A 13,679-nucleotide genomic window follows, 5' to 3' on the forward strand; every position below is an offset into this window, starting at 1 on the left:
AGATTACAAGGCACCATCTGAGCTGGAGATTATCTGAGCTGGAGATTACAAGGCACCATCTGATCTGGAGATTACAAGGCTTCATCTGATCTGGAGATTACAAGGCTCCATCTGATCTGGAGATTACAAGGCTTCATCTGATCTGGAGATTACAAGGCTCCATCTGATCTGGGCACCATCTGATCTGAGAGATTACAAGGCACCATCTGATCTGGAGATTACAAGGCTCCATCTGATCTGGAGATTACAAGGCTCCATCTGATCTGCAGATTACAAGGCTTCATCTGATCTGGAGATTACAAGGCTCCATCTGATCTGGAGATTACAAGGCTTCATCTGATCTGGAGATTACAAGGCTCCATCTGATCTGGGCACCATCTGATCTGAGAGATTACAAGGCACCATCTGATCTGGAGATTACAAGGCTCCATCTGATCTGGAGATTACAAGGCTCCATCTGATCTGGAGATTACAAGGCTTCATCTGATCTGGAGATTACAAGGCTCCATCTGATCTGGAGATTACACGGCTCCATCTGATCTGGAGATTCAAGGCTCCATCTGATCTGGAGATTACAAGGCTTCATCTGATCTGGAGATTACAAGGCTCCATCTGATCTGGAGATTACAAGGCTGCATCTGATCTGGAGATTACAAGGCTTCATCTGATCTGGAGATTACAAGGCTCCATCTGATCTGGAGATTACAAGGCTGCATCTGATCTGGAGATTACAAGGCTCCATCTGATCTGCAGATTACAAGGCTCCATCTGATCTGCCGATTACATCTTGACACCTTGCGGAGGATCACGACAAGCTGTGTGAATTATCACAGACTTCTTTAACAAGTTATTATGACGTGTAAATAGGGCTCTCCAGAGGATCCGTGTCCTCCTCAGATTTTGGCCACTGTTGTTAAGTCTATCAATCCCATCGTCAGTCATTTATTCAGTCTGTCTGTCCAATGGGTCGGGTTCCATCTGTCTGGAAAGAAGCCAGACTGATTTCCTTCCTAAATAAATCAGCGGCAGATAGGGCGCAACTGGCGAACTTTAGGCCTATCTCCTAACTCCCGCTGCCTCTAGAATGCTTGAAAAGCTCATTAATCCTCAGCTATCCAGTTATTTAGAACAGCACAAACACTTGCACCCTTGGCAGTCAGGGTTCAGACCATGACACAGTGCGGAGGCTGCATTGGCAGAAGTGGTTCACTCAATCAGATTGCTGCTGGACGCGGGTAAACAATCCGCCGGTCCTGTTGGATCTTTCCGCAGCCTTGAAAGATGTCTCCAATGTGATCCTTTTACAGCGCCTATAGGATACAGGTGTAACCAGTTCAGCCTTGCTGTGGCTCTATTATTTTCTAGACAATCGCAGTATGGCTGGGGCCATATTCCTCTGAGTCGAAAACACTCAAATTTGATGCGCCTCGGGGCTCTGCCGAGAGCCGTACTCTTTTTAACATTCGCATGGCTGCCCTGGCCTGCCTCGCTGAATCCTTTGTGGTCCATATGGTATCTTATGCTGATGACACTCGGCTTTTCCTTTCTATGGGCAAGGATTCCACTGAGGCCTTCGTCACCTTCAGGAGTTGTCTGGCAGCCATTTTTAAGTGGATGTGGGCAAGTAACCTACAGTGTAATACCGGAAAAAACGAAATTCTGCTCTTTGGGTCTCCCTCGCCGAGACGGGGCCAGGAATGCTGGGCAGAGTGGGCCAAAACTTCCTCCGTCTACCACTCTGGCACGGAACCTACAGGTCAAGATTGACTCTAACCTCTTATGCACTTCCAGAGCTCTGCAGTAGTCGGCTCATGCGTAGCTATATTATAATTTTTTTTATTTTTTTTAACTGATGAGTCTTTTCCCCTTCCCCAGAGGACCGTGATTCATGCTGTAATCAGAACAGGTATAGATTAAGTAAATATCCTGTACCTGGGTTTGCCTAACTATCTGCTTAAGAAACTGCAGGTTGTACAGAATGCTGCAGCTAGTTCACTCTTAAAAGTTCCTAGACACTCGTCACTCTCTCCTCATTTGAAGGAGCTCCACTGGTCATCAGTTACCGAGAGGATTCAGTTCGAGGCATTAGTCCTGCCTCATAGAGCCTTTCTATGTCGCAGGACCCCGCCTATCTGCTGACCAGGCAGTGGCACTATCAACCAACTAGATCATTCCATTCTTCAGGTGCCAATCTATTATCAGCTCTGAGGATCAGACAAAATGGTGGGGGGGGCGTCATTCTTTAACCTCGCGGCTCAAGCATGGGATCAGCTCCCACTCTATCGCCGCAGGATTAGGGTGGAAGATATCTTCAAGAAAGCAGTGAAGACGTGGCTATTTAATCTGGATTTTAGAGGGGAACTAATCTATGAATGGGGTGAATTGTTCCCATTTCTTAACACCAGGACACTCTCTGAGAGTAGCTGTTGCTCTTTATAAATCTTCTGATTGATTGATCCTTAGACACATGAAGCTTGGCTATGCCCATTTAGAGGAGGTTGCTGCTCAGCAGCACAGCGGACATGTACAGCTAGCGCACCATAGGCAAGTCCGTCCACGCCTATCCGTGATCTGTTTGCATGATTGGCAGGGCGGGCTGGCCCTTCCTTTCTAGTTACCGGGACAGTGGGGGATTGGCTTGTTTTCTTCTCTGCCTGTGAAAGAGCAGAGCACCATATGCCTCAGGCTTATCAATAGAAACCTTAGGCACTCAGACATTTCTTGAAATCTAAAGGAACAATGGCAGAAAGCCACAGTCCCACCTTTTACAGCTTGGACTTGTCCAGTAAGCATCATTCCTCTGTCCTAGGAAAAAACTTACCTCAGTCATTAGCACCAGCTTTCCTAAATGTGAGTTGTTGGGACCAATAGTATGACATCTACCAAGATAGTCCCCATACACACACATTCAAGATATTTTTTTAACCATTGTTCATTCAAATTCCTTTGTAATAAATTTCATTATTATTTGGGGTGGGCAACCTCCCACCTTAAGAGATAATCAGAGTTCGACCTGTGTGCACCAGGTGAGTTTGTCTTGGCTCTTTGTGAATATGGCGCCTGTTTGAATAATATTTGGTACGGACTGTGGACCATTTAAAACGTACTTGGTAGGTCTGTGGACCAATTTGTATACAGAGCGTCTGCGGACACTCTGCCAGGCAACATCATGGATTTGGTTTACTCTTGAAAATGACTGGAATTTGGCTGATTTGTCTGGTTTTGTGGTATCGATTTTGATTTGTCTCTTTGGTGCAGTCTGAGGACTGACTTTCGGTTTTCCTCGTTTGATACGGTCTGAGGGCTGACCCTTTTGGAAAATATTTGCTAGCTATTTGTCTGGTGCAAATAGTACACTTGTCCCCTGTTAGGATGCCCTGCTTGAGCAAGTTGTGTTGTTTGAGGTGCCGTTGTTGTTCTGCAGAGGCTAGGCTAGAGGAAAGGCAACCTGCGCCTCCGGAAGGCACCCCGAACTTTGATATGTATGTTAAGCATGGCCTTGGCCCTATTATGTTTAGTATGCTATGGCACAAATATACGAGGGACAATGCCGAGTTGCAGTGGCCGCTAACAGGTATGTTTGATGAACTAAAATTGAATTTCCTGCAGGATAAATTATTTGCAAAACGAAGTAGGCAGTCGATGTTTGATTATCTTCAGGTATGGCATAAGGAAGCTAGGCAGAGGCGAATGAAAGCAGAGAAAGAGGCCCAAAGAGGAAAGATGCAGACAATGACTAAGAAAGTAGTAGCGTATGATAGAGAGTTGGTGGAAAAGGGAATAGACAGTGGCGGTGCATCCATTAAGGGCGTTGGGGCGTTGACCCACCCACAGCATGGCCACATTCTTCCTCGTTAACTTAAATGAAGAAGATTGCGTCCTGACTCGAAATCGGCCAGCCGGAGTCAGAACGCGTATCTGAAGGGGGTGGGGCAGCACTGCTGGGTGTGTTGCTGCTGACTGACAGCAGCAGTAGCAGGGCAGGCCCAGTGCGCATGTTCAGGTTTGGGCTGGTCATTTTTCGCACCAGCCCGAACCTGCGCACTAGTATTAGCCTGCAGTGCTGCTGCTGCACATTAGGAGAGTGAGCGAGGGCTGCTACTGGCCAGTGGCCGCAGCCCCCGGTCTCCTATGGGCGGGGACAGTCCCTGCTCGAGCCAATCCTGGCGCTGCTGGGTCTGGATTGGTTGAGAGGGGTAGCCGTTGTCACCAGCCACTCAACCGAAGGCACCAACGTGGACCCCGGCCCAGAAGCACACAGCAGACGCGGCGCGGTCTGACCCGGCGTTGCAGCTGTGTTTACATACTGTTGAAAAGGTGACATTTTCCCCCAGTATGTTTAGCACGAGTGCCAATTAAATGTCTACATTTACCTTCGGTACAATATGTAAACGACCAGTGTCATGTCACTATCTACATATTTTGTTTAAATACTATTGAAGCCTGTGTGCTTTGCATGTCTGTGATAAATGTGATGCGTCCTCCAGTGACGGAAGCACGTTAGCCGTGCAGTACGCACATGTAGCTACAGTTTATAAAGCCCCCCCCCTCTTGCATCACACCCGCTCTCACCCTGAGCTCACGGGGCCAGAGCTGCCAGGCCGCACAGGGCCAGATTCAGGATTTGAATGGCGGTCACTCCTCCCTCATGCTTCTGTGCGGACTGACAACACTACATGCAAACGCAGATGTCCGGTACTACACACTTTCTCCTGTCTTCTTACCGGCAAACCTTCTGGTGCCCGCTCCCCCCCCCCCTCCACCACCACCCAACATGCCCTTCCTTGTGCTCACGGCAATAAGCACCTGCTGGCCTTCTCCCCCATTACTCGTGAAAAAATAAAATCTTACAGCTCATGTGTCCCAGCGCCCGGATTTATGCAGTTTGTCATATTTTAAGGTGTGGGGTGTGCAGCCTTGGAGTGTACGGTCACTTTTATTGAAATGTTCTAAGAGAAGCTGGAACGTTATGACGTCTCAACCTTTAGATCTGGGTTTAATCCATCATCATTCTTTAGCTCACTCCGCCACCCCAGTTCAGACATGGCCATATGCAAATCAGTCTGACCCTGTGCCTCATGGGAAGAGTCCAGCCCAAACTGCCATGTCTTCCCTGGACCGGAAACAAGCATCTTGGGACCGGTTTAAGCCGTCATCATCCCCTTTGGTATTGGTGAATCGAGCATGGAATGTGCACACTCTAGCCATATCTCATAGCCTCTGGATATTGTGCACATGCAGCGCTCTAAAACACAGCAGCTTCCAGGCACACTGGACTCAGCCGTATCATGCGGATCATGTGCAGTCATGTGAGCAGCCTCCTAGCATAGCGAGCAACTTCTTTGCACAGGTAGCAGCCATGCGATAAACCCAGAAATGCTCAATCACACTCAGCAGAATTCCACCATGTTGTGCAAGGTCTGGGCATACTGATCATCACTCTATTCCTATCTGAGAGGTTGATTCCCCGGACCATTCACCACCCATCTTCTCTTAAATGATAAATAATAATTAAATCGTATTGCTTTATCAACCTTTCTGCTCCCTCAAATTTGCTTAAAAATGCACCATTTGTCCACTCTTTTTTCAAAAATATTCTCGGGGGTGAACCCCCCTGACTCTCCGAAGGTTGTTCAGGCTCAATCTATCTGCAATAATTTTAAGCCTTACCACTTTCAAATGTCACCAGCCGCCACTGGGTATAGAGTGTGCTGACAGAAAGTTTAGTTTGCAATGTGATAAATCCTATGTTGCCCGAGAGGAGGGCGATGTATTCGTGGAAGAATTGTTAGATGCCCGTCCTCCACCTCCCCATGCCCTGCAGAGGATATATCCTGATGTCCTGACGCCCAGTCTTCTGCCCCTCCTGCTTCCACGTGTGGTTCTTCAGTTCTTGATCTGGCTGCCTCGGCTACAGCACCTCCTGCTCTTTCTCTAGCCTCTCATGCCGTGACTGTGATGACTGGAAGTCTCCCTCCTACACCTATTATTTCCACTTACACTCTTTCCCCATCCCTCTCACCCACGATGCAGTCATTGCTGACTTTAGTGCCTGCTCCTTCATCTATTGTGTCTTCCTCAAATATCTCTTCCCCAACGTTGCTGAGTATTGGGACACCAGTGCATGGACTGGGTGAGGGGGACTGGGTGACTGCACGGGCGCGAAAGGGATGGTTGCTGATTCAACCAGATGTGGGCGACGTAGAGAAAAAGATGGCAGCTGATCAGGCTGCACAGTGGGCTTGGAATCTGATTTACGGTGTGGAGGATGTGTGGAGTGTGTTGGAGGAGTATGAGCCGTTCGTACAACAACATGCCCTCAGGCATACATCGGCTACGTTGATCGGATAGTGGGAACAGTTTTTCAATGGTGTCGCACCTCAGATAATATATGATATTTGGGACCGTGTGTCTGCTGGCGTCATTGCCCCTAATGATGTTTTCAGTAATGTTGTAACGTTGATTGGTTATCGAAGTAGGCTACATCAGAAGAGCCCGACAGCAGTGTCCCAGTTTCTGATGAGGGAAGTACATCCTATTTTCCACCCTGAAATACCGGAGTTGCATGGTCAGCAGGATGCTGTTGTTAGACCACGAGTATAGGCTCGTTTTCAAGAACAATGGGTTTATACTCCTTGGAAAAGGAGTGAGGTTTTGTCTCTTAAGACTCAGTAACCCGACCCTAGAAAAAATCCAACTGCATACAATAACGAATTGACAGTGGCTGCATCATCAACGGTGATGACGTTAGCAGACATTGAGATGTTTTTTGGTTTATTGGTGCCCGTTGATATTTGGCGGCAGGTGCATACGCAGGACCATATTGTGGAGTTGGGTGGCACTTGGGATGAAATCAGGGCATGGGATAAACAGAGAAAGTCTGGTGAGAAGCCTAAGGGTGAGATACTAGCATTGCCAGGTTGAATTATCTCCTACATGTACTCTCTGATTCCACCTAGAAGGGTTGATTGGGACAAGTTAACAGCATGTCGTCAGAAGAAAGATGAGAGTGTGTCTGATTTTTTTTACTAGATTTGAAGGTGTGTTTTTGGACTTCAGTGGACAGGACCTGTCAATGGAGGGAGGTGTCCGGTTGTTCGTTAACAGATTTGTTACGAACCTGCTTTCTGAGGTCGCGACCCGGTTACAGGCTTCGGATAGCACTTGCACTACCTCCTCTCCGTCAGTGATCTTGAGTATGGCACAGGATTATAATTATGGAGAGAATGACGAGAAGGAGAAGGTGGAGAAGAAATATAAGGAGTCGAAGACGAAGGCGTTGATGCAGCAGGCATCCAGGGGGAATGGAAAAGGACATGACACTGGTCCCGCCCAACAGCTGCCCTGCACTGGCAGAAATGCCGCGCCTGTGGGGCCGAAAAAGTGCGCATATTGTAAGGAGGAGGGACACTGGCGAAGAGAATGCCCAGCGTTGTTGCAAAAGGTTGCAGCCCCTAGAGGACAGGCTTCTAGAGGACGGGGTTGTGGAGTAGGTGGTCATGACAGAGGTCAGGAAAATGGGGAACAGCAGAGTCGCTCTGACCGGAACTATTTTGATAAAAGTCGGGGCCGACACTACTATCATGATGACTATGATTTGGATGATGTGACGGGGTTAACTCATAGTTAGGACGGCCAAGAACAGGAAGAGGGACCAGTTCAGATACCTGTAGATCAGCATGGACCTTATGTTACTGCTGACTTACAGGGCTCAGCTAAGCAATTTTTTGTAGATACAGGCGTAATGATTTTGCTCTGTTTCTCGTTCACTGGTTCCCGGGGCAGCCCTGTCCAGCCAAAATAATGTTTTGCTATGTTTTTCTGGTGTACCGGCTGTTAGCCCCATTTCCAAGCCACTTACATAAACTATTGGCCCCTCTACTGTAGACTCGCCTTTTCTATTGACGTCCAATTGTGGAGAAAATGTGATGTGTCTGGATTTGTTGAAGAGGTTTCACACAACCATTTCTTGTTCCCCGATGGTGTCTATATGACGATTGGGCCCACCGTGGTGAGTTCCAAGCAGTGTTTGTCCAAAGATGAATGACTTCCCGCTGAATTTAAACATGTGCCAACTACTTTGTGGGCCACCGGTGATACGGATGTAGGGCTGTTACGGATACCTCCAGTCTCTATTAAGATAAAAGACAATGCTGTCCTGCCTCGAATTCCTCAGTACAAGATACCGCTAGCAGGAGAACGGGCTCTCTTACAGATTATACAGGACTTGATCAAGTCAGGGGTTGTTGAGGAGACGACTGTGAACATTTGTAATAGCCCAATTCTTCTTATTCTTAAGAGGGCACCCTCTGGTTCCTCTGAAGATAACCCTGACGCCTATCGTTTTGTGATCGATCTCCGTGAGGTTAACAAAATAGTGGTCCCTCAGTTCCCAGTGGTCCCTGACATCACTGCCCTCCTGACGATGATCCCTTCCACTGCCAAATTATTTTCTGTGATTGATTTAAAGAATGCTTTCTTTAGTATTCCCATGCATCCCGATAGCAGGTACCCTTTTGGCTTTGCCCTGGCTTGCAGAAGCGTTCGATTCTGTTGCGCTCCTCAGGGCTATACTGAAAGTCCTAGCATATATAGGCAAGCTTTAAAAGGCCAATTGGATTCTCTCACACTTCCCCCAGGTAATGTCTTACTGCAGTATGTGGACGATCTCTTTATTTCTACTGACACTGAAGAAGGTTGCAAAGATGCAACAATTTAATTATTGCTACATTTGGCACAGTACGGACATAAAGTGTCCCTTTCAAAGTTTCAATATTGTCGACAGGAGGTCACCTATTTAGGTCACCTACTGTCAAAGGAGGAAAGGAGACTAACACCTGAACGCATTAGTGCTATTGTTAAAATGCCAAATCCCTAAGACTCAGCAGGATGTGCAAGCTTTCATAGGTATTACTTTGTATTGTTGTCACTGGATTCCTAAATTTTCCTTACTAACAAAACCGCTGTTGCAGCTAACCACTAATGATGTGCATGAACCCTTGCCCTGGATGCCTGAATGTCAGCAAGCTTTTGAGCAATTAAAGGTTGCGCTTTGCTCTGTGCCTGTGCTTGGTACTCCTAACTACCATTTGTGTTGTACGTACACGAGACGGCTGGCTGTGCACTCTCTGTCCTGACACAAGCCTTTGGAGGTAAGCAGAGGCCGTGTGCTTATTTTTCTGGTCTGCTTAATAACGTTGTGAGAGCCCTCCCGAGCTGTCTAAGAGCGGTTGCAGCCGTGGCTGTCTCTATCCAACAATCGGAAGGGCTCGTCCTTGATACCGATCTTACAGTTATGGTACCTCATGCTGTGGATACCCTTTTGAATAGAACAAAGACGCAGCACCTTATCAGCACACGTCTGACCGGCTATGAGCTGACTTTATTCGCACCACGTCACCATAAAAAGATGTGCCACCCTGAACTCAGCTACGTTACTACCCCTGCCTTCTTAAAATGAGGAAATAGACGTGCATGATTGCATTTTTCGGACTGAAGAGGAGACGAAGGGACGGGTAGACCTGACTGACATTCCCCAATCTGAACCCGAAGGGAAGCTATATGTCGATGGCTCTTGTTTCAAATTACCGGATTGGAACACCAATTGGGGCATTTGCAATCACTACCTTATGCACAGTAGTCAAGACACCACGAGTTCCCTATCAGTCGGCGCAAGCTGCAGAGTTACTTGCCCTTCTTTGAGCTGGTGAGTTGAGTGAGAGGCTGACTGTCAATATTTATACTGATACTCAGTACGCCTTTGGAGTTGCACACAATTTTGGGCGGCTCTGGGTGGAGAGAGGATTCCTGACTTCACACGGTTTAAAGATCCAGAATGGTCCATTGATACACAGGCTTTAGTCAGCTCTGACACTTCCCAAGAAGTTAGCAAAAGTGAAGTACAGCACCCACAAGGAAATTACTAATGATGTGGGAAGGGGATATGCATTTGCAGTTCTAACTGCTAAGGAGACAGCTCGAACAAAAATGAAAAGAATGTTTATGGCAGGTCCTGCTAGATGGGTACCCGAGGCTACTATGTTTGAGGACACACTGGATAGTGTAAAAGAAATACAGAGAGATTCAAGGATTGAGGAGCTAGCAGTATGGCACGAATGTACAGCACGTTTAGATGAAGATGAATGCTGGACAGATAAGTCAGGAAAGCAAAGGTGGATGTTAGCGGATGCCCATGTCCTCCCTGTAGTTACTATGGCTCACGGGCCAGCTCACATCAGTGCCAAGGGCATATACAAATTGTTAGACCCCGTGTGGTGGCAGAATGATAATATCCCCAAAACAGCTGCTCATCTGGTTAAGTATTGCATGATATGCATGATGTACAATCTTGGGAAAGGCACTCCTACATCCCAGGCAATTTCGCTCCCCCTTCTTTTCCTTCTGAGGTCCTTCAGATGGACTATATGGAGATGGAGTGGGTTAACAATTTGAAATATGTGTTGGTGGTGGTCTGTGCATTCAGTAAATGGGTTAAGGCTTACCCCACGAAGGTGAATACAGCTTTGGTGACGGCGAAAGCCCTTCTGAAGGAGTTCTTTCTTCGCTTCGATTTTCCTCGTTTGATTTGGAGTGACAACGGCAGTCACTTCAATTCAAAAGTCATCCAGTTGGTGTGTGATGGGTTACATATCAGACAAAAGTTTCCTGCTGCACACCACCCCCAGTCAGCAGGATTGGTTGAGAAGTACAATGGTAGGTACTTCAAGCTGAAACTAGCCAAAATACAGAAAAGCACAGGATTGAAGTGGCCAGATGCTCTACCGCTAGCCCTTCTGTCAACCAGGGCTACAGCTCATACTAGGACAGGATTGTCACCATATGAGGTCATGTTTGGCCGCCCAGCAAATGTTTGTGCCGTCCTGCGACCCAGGCATTTTTCCGATATTGAGTATCCTTTGTTAGTGGACTATCTTTATGAATTGACTAAAAATGTGCGTTCTATTCATCAACAGATACGAAAAGTTTTACCACCGCAAAACAGAGGGGCCTGAGCACACCATCTGACCTGGCGATTTTGTGCTAGTACGGAACTTTCAGAGACGAGGGAGCCTGGAGCCCCGGTGGAAGGGGCCCCTGCAGGTACCTCTTGCCACCAGGAGTGTGGTGAAAGTGGCCGGTCGGAAGAACTAGATTCACCTGAGCCACTGTCGCAAGGTCCCGTTGCCTCTCCCCTATGAAAAGTGGATGATCGATGGCATAGGTGACCACAAGACGGAGAAAGTGCCACGCTACATCCCCTTTTCAGATGCCCGTGTGACATAGGTGCAGACTAATGAGGAGAATAGTGCTGTGTTGAATGAAGCGGTCACCCCTGAAGTAAGGGCCGCCCAGGATAGTCCTCCACCTGACCCACAAGTGCTTGTGTCCCAGTCTCTTGGTCCTCTAAATTTGAGCCCCTTTCAGTGATCACTCCATGCATGGAGTGGCTAGGTACAATTTGCGTCCCCGACGAAAGTGCACCAATGGAAAGGTCAGGTTAGTAGGGATGGACTGCATGGATAGGTGTACCCTGTCCATGGTACCAACGATAGCATAGGGGAAGGGAGATTGGTGCATTGCCTGGGACACTGGACAGGATAAGTTGGGGGTGTCTTCCTGGAAGGGAGGGTGCGCTATCCTGGTAGGCAAGGGATTTCTACAAGGGCCGCAATCGTGCTGCCCCACCGATGTATTCAGTAGCACCACTGTAGATGAACAATAGGAGTCTCCCAGCAAGGCTCTGAAGGATGCTGGAAACTTTTTGCCAATACTCTTATCTCCTTGTCACAAACGGCATTGCATTGTGTTTTTCCATTCCTTTCGACCACCATGTATCCCTTTGGCCACCCAGTCGTTGGAGAGGAACAGCCTTTTCCAGCACCACGTTTGGAGGAGAATGGGGTTGGTTGGTCCAGTTGGTCGAGTAGGAGTAAAGTGTTTTTTATGCTAATTGTCTTGATTTCTTTCATAGCAATGCTTGGAATAATGTGGTTTCTCAAAGAAAAATATCCTGTGCATTCTTTAATTAGAACAACACCTGCTCCCCCTGAACATGTGTTTGTAACATTGGCACCTCACAAAGGGGAGCACCGAAAGTCTTATAAGGACAATGCTTTTATACAAATGCTGCACCAAACACATAATGCGTCTAACACCACAAACTGTTGGGTGTGTGGACTACTCCCCTCGGTGACTCATAAAAGTGAAAACTGTATGTCAATGCTGTTGTCCTAGATTAGTAGTTGTGAGGGGTGGTTTGCTTTGCTTAGTATGGTACGCCCACTTCCCTCACTTACTGCATTAGACAGAAAGAGTGTTGGTTCACGCACAATGATGCAAAATGTACACTTGCAGCATAGAGCGCCTCCAGGTGCCCCTCCATAGCGGGAGCCGTTTGGTAGGATGTTCCTGAGCTCCTGCATGCATGCATACAAAGGGGTAAAAACGGAACATGGTCTCGTACGGAAAAAGATGATTTCTTGGGGTTCAATATGTCAGAATATTTCCAGTCCTTCCAGGCTCGTAATGTCACTGAGGATAAGCCCATGCCGCTGTCAGTGGTTAGCACTACAGCTGATTTCCGTGTCCAGGGAACTGGAAAGATAGAGGTAGGGGAGAGCAGGTGCAATGCTACATAGAAGCTGACACTGACAGATGTCCACCCATAGTGCTACCCCCTAGTGCCTACTTCATTTGTGGGTCCCAGGGTTATGTTTGGCTCCCTGACGGATGGTCAGGTAGGTGTTATCTCTCTTACCTCCCGTATATATTGCTCCGCCCAATTACCATAGAGACTATCGATTGCAACGTAGAAGCACATACCTGTCCCGAGTTTGGAGGGTTATTAACGCTGAAGATGTAGATCAGACAGATACCACTCTACAGCAGTTCACTGATGCCATGAAAGGTATTGTACCCTTTTGGGGCCCAATGTCTAATAGCCTAAATATTCGTAGACTCACCCGGGTGGTAGAGAGAGTGATAATTGCAACTGCTGGTAGGCTGACAAATATTACAGCTGAGCTCCAGGCTTCGAGACTCGTTGCCCTTCAAAACCGGATGGTGCTTGACGTCATCCTTGCTGATAGGGGTGGGGCTTGCCGCGTCATCGGAAGTATCTGCTGTGTGTACATACCGAACCATGCTCCGAATTTATATGCCGCTATACAGAAGCTGCATAGGCTTGCCTCTGACATACACCAGGAGAACGGCACGTGGTCTCTTACGGGGTGGTTTTGGGGCCTATTCACATCTTGGGATTGGAAGGTTATCATTTTCCTGGTCGACATAGCTGGTATCATTTTGACCTCTTGTCTGTGCATACACTGCCTCCCTGCATGTTGTGCTTGCTGTGTGCGCATGCTGACACCTCACCCCAAACATCCGGAAAATAACAAAGCCATGATGATGCAGGACATCCAGGATATGATGTGCATTGATGAGGGCATTTTTGAATATTAATGCTGTATGTCTAGCCTTGTAATGTGTCCGTTACGTATCGCAAAGAGCTTTAGCCCCCGCTGATAGCCACCTGAGGTCGCACATGTTGTCTAACGTTTGACCATTTTTCGTCTTTTCTTTAGGGTTGTAAGGCCCTTACCTGATAGCAATAATAACATTTAGCATGAATGCTAAAAGGAGGGTCTGTTAGAATTGAAAATGTTATTGTCCTATTGCTC

Source organism: Triturus cristatus, chromosome 3_1 (genome assembly GCF_964204655.1).
Source record: "Triturus cristatus chromosome 3_1, aTriCri1.1, whole genome shotgun sequence".
In the NCBI taxonomy this organism is placed as follows: Eukaryota; Metazoa; Chordata; class Amphibia; order Caudata; family Salamandridae; genus Triturus; species Triturus cristatus.